This window comes from Rhinolophus sinicus, linkage group LG05 (assembly GCF_036562045.2).
Source record: "Rhinolophus sinicus isolate RSC01 linkage group LG05, ASM3656204v1, whole genome shotgun sequence".
Lineage (NCBI taxonomy): Eukaryota > Metazoa > Chordata > Mammalia > Chiroptera > Rhinolophidae > Rhinolophus > Rhinolophus sinicus.
The window spans coordinates 171,078,026-171,090,372 of record NC_133755.1 but is presented as its reverse complement, the minus strand read 5'-3'; the positions used below and the strand labels follow the sequence as shown (position 1 = coordinate 171,090,372).

At 40.1% G+C, this 12,347-nt stretch overlaps 1 protein-coding gene across 1 annotated transcript in view; it reads right to left on the bottom strand.

Moving 5' to 3' along the window:
• ESR1 (estrogen receptor 1) overlaps nucleotides 1–3,950 on the bottom strand; it is a 358,968-nt gene extending 355,018 nt beyond the window's left edge. The window contains exon 1 of the mRNA XM_019735446.2: nucleotides 3,834–3,950. The gene's annotated coding sequence lies outside the window, so the exon portion shown is untranslated. The remainder of the gene's footprint in view (nucleotides 1–3,833) is intronic.
• Between the last annotated feature and the right edge of the window lie 8,397 nt (nucleotides 3,951–12,347).

Sequence of the window (12,347 nt, the reverse complement as noted above, 5' to 3'; positions counted from 1 at the left end):
ACTTGTATCCATTCTTAGAAGGAAACCCCAAAGAATCGAGAGTTGGCAATTCAAACAGGAGAGTGAAGGCAGATTAAGCTCCTGAAGGCTGGGATTAGGAAAACAAAGTTCCAGGTGGGCAGCCGGGAAGAATCCTGCGGGGGTCCTTTTATAACAGAAAGGCGAGGGCAGCTCCTAGGCACTTATCTTCTCAAAGAAGTCAAAGAGCCTCCTGAAGACGGCAGGGAGACCCAGGGAGAGGATTACTCAGAGTGGTGACAGGCCAGCTCTCCATCTCCCGTCATCCAGGAAAACCCAGCCCGTCCGGTCTGCCATACTCACATTCCAGCTCGGCCACATGCCTGACAGGCCTCACCTTCCCTCCATACCTCCACCACTGCACATACCCTCAGTCCTTTAAAACATAAAACAACCCACCTCTCATACCCATTTCGTAGCACCATACCAGGGCTACTCTCACTTACTGGTGACAAGACTTTACATGTAACTAAGTAATAATTTAGACCTTCCATATTAAAATTTGTATTTTATAAAACCAAACTTTTTACAAAGCTCTTTTACATACATTACTTAATTTCGTCTTCATCAATAGCCATCAACCTTCTGTAAGTCAGATATCATTATTCCCTTTTACAGGTGAAGATACTGAGGTTTAGAGAGGTTATATTATCTCTTATTGGCCTTATCTGCTCAGCTTGCTTCTCTAAGGCAAGGATCATATTGATCAAAAACTTTAGAAATTAGTATTGTATCAACAGCTGAGGGCACGAGCTTTGGAAATTGCTAAGCTTATACTCAAGTCTTAGGACTGCCACTTAGAAAGTGGTCTAACATTCAATATATTACCTAATGTTTCAAAGTCTTAGTTTCCTCACTTGTAAAACTAGAATGATGATATTGTTTACCAGCTGAGATTACTAAAAGGATTTAATGTGATAATGTCTATAAAAAATGTCTATTGCACTAAGTCAGAGCTCCCTAAATGTTAGGTACTAATATAATTTTATTACTACCACCTCATGAGCACTAAATACTCATTACAGACTGGGTGAGGGAGAGAGGTCTTTAGCTTCATGTTGAATTAAAAGTTAGCATACAACCCTATACTTGTATGTGCATAAATTCATACCTTGCCCAACAACCAAACAAAACGTTTCTTTTGATGCAAAACAAACAAACAAACGTGAAGCATTTGTAATACGTTTTTGACATACTGGTCACAGCAAGAATCTGCCATTTTCTTTGCTACTGTTCTCATCACAAAGGAATATCACTACTCTTATAGCCACAGAGGAGATGACTAATGGAGGAAAGGACGTTGGAGATTTTGGCACTTTCTCTTCCAACACTTTATGCTCATTTACAAAAGCAGCAATGTGTCAGCATGTTCAGCTGGATGGATTTATTGCCTTTTCTAATTCAGGTCAAGTTCCCAGTTATGGTCAGATGGACATAAACTCCTAGCAGCTACGGTGCTGGCCATAGTTCTGGTCATTTATTCAGCCAGCATCTATTACCAGGCACAGAGCTATAATTGGAAGAAACATGAATTTGTCATATTGAGTTCCTAACACTTCAAGACTGCAAGTAGTTTAATGAATGGTTTAATCTTATTTATTCCACACAATTAAAACCGGCAGCTATTCATAATTGCCTGCTTTGCTGATGAAACATTTGAAGCCAGAGTTGAAACTGCACAGTTAGAAGGTGGTGGGAGCTTTTACCTAGCCGTCGTCTGTGGATTTGAATTAAGCCACTTAATGTCTGAGACCTCACCAAAGAATGACTGCTATGGAAGAGTTGAACAGAAATGTAAGCTTTCTAGCAAAATACGTGTAGGAGTGAGTAGATAGTGCAAGCCCTGATAAAGGTGAATGAGCAGGACCACGTCTCAACCAACATCAATGAAATTTGTGCCATGACTACTGTGCTCAAAGCTGGGTCACTGTCATTCTTGTCAGTTTTCTTTGTAGCCAGTCGGTAACCGTGAAGCAAAACTGTTCTCTGTGCAAAGCAAACTGAAGCCCAACCCCTGGGCCCTGAGACCCAGAAGTTGCTTTGACCAATGGGGCTAAATGAATATGGACAAATACTCAGAGAATCCACGGATAATAATATAAATGTGTTCAGCAGGCACCCAGTGTGAACATTTCTATTTTACAGAGTTTTAGAGTGAATATTGGGAGGAAAGTAGAGGGTTCCTAGCTCTAAATCCCAAACTGAATGAAAGATACAGAGTTAATTGAAAGACTGTTTCAATTAACTATTTAGCTTTGTTCTTGCTGCAAGTTTAAGACACATGAGTTTATCCCTTTCCTTGACTGGCACAAGCAATAAACCAAAACAAATATCTCCAAGGGGCTAGAAAAATATCCTGCTAGTAAATACGACCTTTACATTCATATTCAACATTTTGCTTTTCTTTTCTACATATCACATCTCTGATATTTACATTGCTTTTGTTCATAATTTCTTTGACAATCTAACAACCACTATAGTATTGTGTCTAACCTCTGGAATATTATTCCCACGCCCGCCAAGGCCTGGTGGGCAGTCTTCAGAGGCTATTAACAAAATCGCAACAAACATTTGCATTTAAGAAATAGAAAAGAATTTTATAGAGTAGAAATTGGCTCTGAACCCTAGGTCTCAGAAGTTCCCATCCAATTTCTTTTTTTTTTTTCCGGCTCTCTGGGTTTTAAGATAAAATTGAAATATTTCTACTTCATATTCATAAGTTCACTCTCAACATTAACATATATTATATGCTAATGTAATATAGATATACACATATATATGTATGTGCATATCTATATGGATACAGACATACACACATTCAAAACGTGATTTTCCCAGCAACCTCGTGCTTGGAGTTGCTCTGCAAGCTTATTAGATCTGGCCTATAAATCAAATAGAAACCTGGCTCCTTTAAACAGGAATCAGTGCCATGACCCCAAGTCTTGATAAAACCCAACCCCTTGGCTTTATGGGCATGTCTGAGAGAACAAAAAATGGTTACCCTCTTGACAAAGCATGAAACTTAACAACTTAACACACATTTTCTGAAGCGTGTGGCATCCCTCTAACCAAAATGAAAGTATCCTGCCCTTGCCTTTTGTGACTGCCACATCATGTCTCAAGGATCACACTGCTCTATATGGGGAAGGCACTCACATACACACCATCCTGGCTGCAAAAAGTGACCAATCGTTTTTTCACAGAGGGGCAAACGGAGGCAGCAGGACTGAAAAGAACTTGCCTAAAATCACAGGGCAATTGAGAAACAGGGTGTCTCACTTTTGTATTGCTAGATTGCGTAGCTTTTCAGAAAACTTGACTGCTTTCAGGAAACAAATAAGAGCTTATTCATATGGCTTAGTTCCAACTCACATAAATTATGGCACCAAAGATTAAGAAAACAGGTAGTGTGTTCAGGCTAGCCCGCCATCAGTCCAATTAATAACTTTCAAATTCCAACACATTTCAACAATGCAGTTTCTCACAGCTAGAGCTGGATCCAATAAATACACATTATCTGGGGCGGGCAGACAGCCTTGTCAGTGCTGTGCTAAGGATAGTCATGTTGCCCTCTGAATCAGCTGACTATTATTCCAAAAGTGAATTTCCACTGTACCAAGTTTAGACTTAACATTTTAATGTCGTAGCCATACTTGTCAGCAACTTTGCAAAATATCCCTGGAGCGTTAAGAGAAAAAGGAACATCCTTTCACATGAGAGGGAAACTCTAAAGTTACCTCATGCTTGTAAATAGTAGCACAGATAGCAAAAAGGAAAAATAAATAAATTGAAAGAGAAGAAACAGGAGTACCTACTTGAAGAGAAGAATGTCACTCAAAGACTGTCTTCTTATGCTATAGAATGAGCAAGAGAAAGGACAGTAACCTTTCGAGCCCATTAAGAAGCTTCTGAGCATGGAGCCTGCATTTTCAGTTTTGGTGCAATCGGCTCTGAGGCAGGAGACAGGAGGCTGTTATGACCATGAAATTAGGAAATGCAGTAACTCAAAACTAAAGAACTAGCACCACCATTTGACTAGGAGTGGAAAATCTCCTGAACAAAGTAGAGGAGGGGGTGGCCTTCCTTTCTCCACACCAGGCCTGATTCTAACTTTCTGAGCACTTTGATCAAGGCAGATGTTTAACAAGGGGTAAGGAGTCTGTTTAATCTGCCTGAACTATTTTTCCGTAATCCAGCTGATTTTCTCTTTACTACTAATAAAGCTTGAAGTCTAGACGGGCATGTCGAGTAGGATAAAATAAATAAAGCATTCACTCAGCACATAAATTTTGTTAATCCAAAATTAGTCACAGCTAAGAGCAGGAGGGAGGACGTGTCTTCTGTGAGCATTTTCGTAACATTCTCGTTCAGCCATTGACTCAACAACCTGTATTTCTCGTCACTGATTAATTAGGTTCTTGACTTCAGTAACCTGCAGAGGCTTAGCTTCTCTCTGATGCGTAAGCCATTCCTTCTATCAGACGATATTTCCATAAACTGTCTGGCATTTCCTGCAGCCATTTAAGAGTTTGTGGGTGTTTTATTTTGTTTACCCTGAGATAAACATTCAGAAGTAGAAAACGGGCTAAAAAGTAAAATTGAAATTTCTTAAAATAATATTGAAATATTAATACCTTATAAAGTCTGAAGTGGTTTATGTAGTATGTGTTGTAAAGGATTTTTTTTTAATGTATTAGATTTTTTCTACTCTACAAATCATAGGAAAGGCTAGTTTTCCGGAGGTGAGAATGGTAGAGGAGAAGGTAAAGGGGGACGTTTCTCTGGCTGCTGGGTCCTAGAATCTCCAAGTTCAGGTTTACATCTGTAGGGCAAGAGGTGAATCTCAAAATCGGCTTAGGAAAAAAAAAAATCAAACATCTCAAAATCAACACTTTAAAACATTTTGAAATAAAAATATCTTAACTGTCTTTAGTCTTCTCTGTATCAGTGAGTTTACACATAAAATAATTTGAATATATGAATTTGTCTGAGATTAATTTCCACAGGATACATAGAGCAGGACACATTTTAGCTAATAGATAAAGTATTTGATTTTAAATTAAGAAACATGAAATTTCAACAAGATTCACTTACTAAAAGAATAATCACACTCTGGGTGGTGAACACACAATGGGATTTATAGAGGATGTAATACAGAATTGTACACCTGAAATCTATGTAATTTTACTAACAATTGTCACCCCAATAAACTTTAATTTTAAAAAAATCACGTATATTAATGTATTATGGGGTCTTATTACATTATTCTTTTTATTATGATTTCTGACAAAAGATAAATTCTTCAATAAAATGTTTTGAACAGTTTAAATATTTTGAAAGCAAAATATTTTTTTCTAAATTAAATCCTTCAATTTTATTTATTTATTTTTTTTTTTGCCAGAATGGATGAACTGCACTTTTCAAACAGCACTGAGCTACCTGTTAAAATCAGTTGTACACATCAATACAGAGGAGAAAATTACTTAGAGCAACAGTTCTCAAAATAGGACATCCGGTAGATTCTGGACTGAAAGTTATAGATTTTTTTTTTCACTAGAAATAGAACCGTATAATACAAAATTTATATAAAATATAAATTGAATTAATTATCCTTAAAAGATTATTAGTGACATTCATTTGCACTTCAATATGTGCTTTCTGAAGTGGGAGAGAGAAAAAATAATAGCAAATGTCTTCTGGGCACACACTAGAATTCAGATATTATTCTAAACCAATGAAGTAAGTACTATTGTAAACCCATTTTACAAATGACAAAACCATGGGATACCAAGATTAAGTACCTACACCTACGTTTCACAGCTGGAGTGAACTAGACTCAGGTGGTCAGCTCAAGCACTCAAGATTTTAACACTGCACTGCAGAATCAGAACCACTAAATGAGAACATACTATGAGGACACACGTGTTTTATATGTCTTCATGGGAAGAAAAAGTGGAAAGGTTATCAGTGAATGGGTAATAACCATTTCTACAGATTGATACCAAAAAGTGTTTATGAATCATCTTATCATTCTAACGAAATCATTAAAAATTAAAGTGTCCCTTGGGCTAACACTGTTTTAAAATATTCTGTGCAGTCTTATAGAAAACAAAATCTCCTCTGAGGTAAAGTTTCTAATTAAATTGCATTCACCATTATAAATAAACTGAATAATGGAAAACAAATAAGAAAAGACCAATTTAAGTAAAGCAATGCAATACTATGTTAGAAATATTTCCAGGTTCCAACCTTTTTTAATACATCCTCTCATTCCAGAAGTAACCATTAAAAGCCTGGTCTCCACAATCAAAGTAAAGCAGAAAATTGGTGCAATCTCTCTGTGTCACTCAGGCAAAATCTTGCTGTGATCTGGGTGATTCAGGTTAAAATAAAAATCAGGTTTTTGATTTGGAGTGTGTTTTTGTCTGACACCCAGATGAGTTTGGGACTCAATTACATAGTTAATGGCACAAATTCTTCATTTGTCCTTATTAGCAGAGATGTGGAAAATTGGAAATAGAAATTGAGAACTGCGCTAAATACTATCCAGATTCCATCACATGATAGAAGCAGCTCTGACTTCTAGTTTTTCTCATGATGAGCAATCAAAATTGAAACTCTGCTTGCCTTGAGGTACCAGTCAGTACCTGAGCACTCACTCACTCATCTTTCTAAGAGAAATTGTCCTGCCCTAGGCTTCTGTTGCCTAGACAACCAAGTCACATCCATGTGACCCTCAGCCTTCTTCAGATCACAGCTAATTGGGCCAGAGACAAACATCTGACCAAGATAGGCCATTGACCAAGGACATAACCTAATGGGAAAAGATGAATTTGACCAATCACATTCAGATTCACAGGAGTATGAATTTTGGAAACCTAGACTGAGCTAGTGAAACACACAGGGAGGAAGGAAGTCTTGGGGTAGAGTGCAGGCCATAGTAAGCAAATGCCCTTAGCAACTGAAGTTACACAGGGACAGAGAAACCCAACGAGCCAAGACAAATAAATATGGGGCCCTGGGTCCATGAGCACATGGCATGGTCTGGATACAGTTGCACTGGTCACTGGCAGGGTTGTGGACGTCACACAGATTCTTCTAGAACCTTTAGTACTAGGTATTTAAGGGAGTCTCTGGCCCTTGCCATCAAAAGAGTATAACTAAAACACTCATCCCAGATCACATGTGTTAGTTTTTGTAGCAAAAAGCACAAAATCCAGCAGTTCTGCTTTAAGTGTACAAGACCAAGGTATTTGAAAATATCCTTAATATGACCAATACCTGACGACTGGACTGTCATTTACTTAATGTTGAATCTATCTGGTTGAAGCTTATAGGGATAAAAGTAGTCTTTCTGATAGAGAGAGAGAGAGACAGAGAGAGAGAGAGAGAGAGAGAGAGAGAGAGGAAGGGAGGGAAAGAAACAAACAAACAAACAAAGAAACAAACAAAGAAACAAAGGAAGAAACAAAGAAAACAAAAAAAGAAAAAGGACTATCTCCTTTGATAGAACAAGGTCAGGCAGAAAATTCTTTTGCAAAAAGATCAATAAATTCAGTTAAACCTTACACTTCATTTACAGAAAGGCCTTTAAAATCTGCCTTCGTAAATTGTACGCCTCTTCTGGTTATAGAAAAAGAAGTCTATCAAGTCATGAACATCCATGTGAGGATACAGTTATTGAAAAAATTGTTAGAAAAATAAATGGGCTTTCATATTTATAGAGGTGACAAAGGAAATAACGTGAAGAACACAATGATCTAAAATGTAAAAGCTATTTACTCTGCTGAGCAAAGAACATAGCCCTCTGACCCTTTCTACTCCCCTGAGACCCTGCCCCTCTGTCCGCCCCAAACCCCTGTCGCTCATCACCACACCTACCCCATCAGCCTTGCTCTGCGGATACCCAAATGCACATACTTCTCGGTGGGAAGCAGGGTCTCAACTAGAATTCAAAGAGGGGTGGCCCTTCCAGTAGTTGATTTTCATGGATGACTAAGGTGTACTTCTAAGGGGAAACTTTACAAATCTCATCCAAGGCCAAGGAGCCAGTGCCAGAGAAAAACGATTTTTAAATACACCACAGAATTTATCCTGAGTCCTTCAACTGCCCACCTTGCACAAACACTGGAATCATTATGAAAGGAGAAGTTGCTATAAAAGGCAGAGGGGGAAAAAAGTCTCTGTAAGACACTGAAAACAAAGGGAAGCTATGACTCCTAAACCAGATAATAAGTAGGAGTGAAGCGTACTCCCCACTTGATGACATGTCCACCTTAACCTGCCCGTATCGGCGCCTCTGATTGACACCAGTAGCAACAGCCTTGGATGACATTGGTGGCTTCAGCGGGCCCTGCAGTGATGCTCAGCACCTGTGACAATTTCTGCAGCGTCTGCTTATTCACCTGGCACAACCGGAAGAAAAATTTGAAAGGACTGCAGGTTGTAAAACAGGTGACAGAGAGCAGGGTGAGAAAAACATTATTTTGTTATTGCTTTCTTCTTTTTACTAAAGTTTATTGGGGTTGATCATTGTTAGCAAAGTTACATAGATTTCAGGTGTACAATTCTGTAATATGTCATCTACATATCACATTGTGTGTTCACCACCCAGAGTCAGTTCTCCTTCCATCATCATATATTTGTTCCCTTTTACCCTCATCTACCACTCCCCTCCCTTGTTATTGCTATTTTTATCCTATTTTTTCCTGGGCTGGTATATTCTAGGGAACTATGGATTAGAGGAACTTCAGACTCTGCCCCCAAAATATCACCAGCCTCCATCCTTTCTATTTCCTTCTCCGTATCACTGCTCGAGGCTTCCTCAGCTCTCAGCTAGGCTGTTGCACTAATGACCTGACCGGACTGACTGCCTCTAGCCTCTATTTCTAATCCATCAAACACATCTTCACCAGATTACTTTCCTGACTAATAACTGTCATGTGGCTAAAAGGGCAAATTAATTACAAACCACTCCATCTCCCACATAACCTGATCCCAGCCCACTTCTCCAGCCTCAAGCTCTGATCAAGCTGTCTCTTTCCCTCCTCCAATACCCTAGGCTTAGATCTCAGCCCCTTTCTCATCTCAGGCAGTTATGATGCTGCCACTTCTTCAAGGTTCATCGCAAAGAACGCGTTCTCCTGGAGCCCTTCCTGATGGCTCATCACGGTCCTGTTCTCATCCACCTCGCAATCCCCACAGAACACGGCTTGCACCTCTCCCCTCCAGCAACAAGCACTTATGAAGCATTTCCTCTTGCCAGGCAAGGATGACTAGATATGACCTTGAGGATATTGTGTCTAGGGAATGAGACAGACACTTCAACAGATGCACTGTACGACAATCTGATAAGTGATGCATGAGAACTGAAACACACTTTTACGGAACACTTGATGACACTCTTAGGCAAATGGCAAATCCAGCCTGGTGCTGATTCACTCGTGCATTGCCCACACCTCCTACCACCAGGTGATTGCAGGTTACCTGGGATTCTGTTTCCCTCCATCTAGATCTATGGCAGTATTCACACAATGCCTGGACACAGACATATTTTTCATTCAAATGAATCTCAGTTTGAACAGAAGGGACAGAAAGTCATGTCCATCTCTAACCCGCACCCTTCTGTCATTCCCAGTGGCCAAGGAGTCCTACATTCATCTTGCTGTTCATTCACCTTGCTCTCCAAGCAACAGAAATAGTACAGCTTGACCGTCTACAGGGGCACTGAGTAGCCTCAGTCCTCAAATACATCCCTGCCTGGGTTTGGAAAACTTGTTCTACGTTGTCAAAATCTATACTGGAAACTAGTTTTCCCCAAGCTCCAATACCCCCAAGGTCCTTGAAATAGGGACAAGAAGCAAAAACTAGAACATAGGAAACAAGGAACAAAACTAGATAATTACTTCAGAGACAAGACACGGCGTATTTAAATGGCACAGTGTTGGCATGAAGTAAAATAAAAGGATAATAGCCAGTAAAAGGCAAGCATTTGGGTCACTAGGTTACCAGAAGTGTAAAATGTGCTTAGCATGGATAGTAGTATGAGTATAGTTTTGTGCCATCGCTTGGTCAATGAACGTGTTTACCATCATTTTTCTCGCAACTAAATTTTGGTTGATACTATATGTCTATATTTCTGTTTCATAAAATCTTTCTAGGCTTCACTGGCTTGCTTACTCCACCCTGCAAAACAGAGTTTCACATGGCTGGTTCTGGAGGATTTAGAATCCCCTGAAATCATATCTAACCTTTTGGGTACATAGACAAGTGCTTTTTTCTGAGACCCGTCTCTAGAAATTTCAGCTGAACCTTTAAGAAGCCTAACCAAGATCAGAATACGAAAGGAACTGGATTATCATTGTAAATGTAATGTTTAACATGCCACTATAGTCCCCTTTTTTATTTTGAGCAGTTTTAGCAATTTTTAACATGGCCTATAGGATTACTTGTCTTTTTCAAAAGGAGCACCTTTTACCAAATTAGTAAACTTTTACAGTTTGCACCTTTCTTCAAAAATCAATTGGGATAGTCATTTCTGGGTTTTGAACATTGCACTTGTAAAGCTCCAGAAAGATCCTGATTTTCAAAATTGTAGCCATTACCAAGTTGGATGAGAAGCAGTTCAGAATGAGTAGCACGTGGGCCTGGCCTCAAGGAGAGCCAACCCTGTCCTTCCCTCCACACGACTGTAACGTACTCTTTTTTTTTTTTTTTTTTTTATTAGTTTCAGGTGCACAAGACAAAGCAAAACTTAGATGTTTATCATTTACATCCCTCACACTGTGTGAACCCCCCCCCCATCCACTATCCCTCTGTATGCTCCCCAAATTAATTTTCAAACCCCCATGACCATCTTGTGGTTACCGACTATTTTCTAAACCTTTCACCTTCCCCTTATCCCCACCCCCCCGCCCCTCTAGCAACCCTCTGTTTTTCCTCCATGTTTCCAAAACTGTCTAGATTCCGCATATAAGTGAGATCATATGGTATTTGTCTTTCTCTTTCTGACTTATTTCACTTAACATAATGTTCTCTAGGTCCATCCATGTTGTTGCAAATGGTAAGATTTCTTTCTTCTTTATGGCTGCGTAATATGGAGCTTACTCTTTGGGGAAATAAAAGATGGGAAAGGCAGCCTGAGAGCAGGGCATGGGGTCAGCCTCTGCTAGACAACTCAACGGCACTGTTTATTTTTCTCAGATAGGAAAACAAAGGAAAGAGAGTGAAGACAAAAGGGTGAACAAATCAAACGACAGGCTATGCAAAGAATTACCTGGGCATGGAAAGAATTATCAAATGCTCCATGTGAAAATCAAAAAATTACACTAGGAGAGGAAGGGTCAAACACTGTTATCAGGTAAATGGTTTGCCCCCAATGGCGAAGCAGACAGTTGATATGCCTGTGAGTGTTTTTCACTCGGGATTTTTTTAACCTTTCCATTTGTCAGCATCTTCCACGGTGTTTCTGCACTTCGGGGACGTGTGGGAGGGCAGCAGATTTCTGGCTGCGGAGGTCCCCAGGACCTTTCCGTCTTCCAGAGTCACCCCCACTGCCACATGTGGGTCTTTGCTAGCTACATGTTGGGACATTTAAAAGGTGTTTTGGCAGAATCCACACGCCCAGAAGCGCCAGAGGTGAGCTGTGGGCCACCACAAAACCCACAAAAGCAGCCGGATCCCTCGGAAGCGCTCAAGCAGGGGAAGCAGCCTGTCCCAGAGAGTTTGTGCCCTATTTATTTAGGCAAAGAAAGGGTATTTATTTCAACCAGCAAGGAAAATGTTAGGTTACATAACATTGGGGATGAAGAGAATGAGACTTTTTTTTCTTTTCCTGGAGAAAAGTGTTGTGAAATAGTCCAGGGACAACCTCCAGTTTCCACGCTCAGTCCTGCTTCCAGAAGCTTCTATATCACAAGATCAACAGTCTACGTCTGAGGACTCTGAGGTGAGGGTTGGGTTAGGTTAGGAGAAGCCAGAGGAGAAATGGTGGGCATGGGACCTTCCCCTGTCCCCAGCTGCTCCCTCCCCGATCAGAGCCCATCAGGCCACATGGCCTCATCAGTCATTTTGGAACAATGGCCGCCCAGTGATCCTGAAGCATTTCCCCACCTCCACACCACACTCCAGTGCAACCTTAGGAAGAATCACTATTTATATGGTCTTCTGTGCAGAGCCAGCCTGAAGTATAAATATGAATTGTTCAACGGGATGCTCAAGCAAGACTGGGTTGACCAGTGTATCAAAATTTCAGGAGACAAGCAGCTGAGGGCACTTGTTGAAGGAAAAAGAAAGAATGTGAGCCCACATGAGGTCTCAGCCCAGAGATG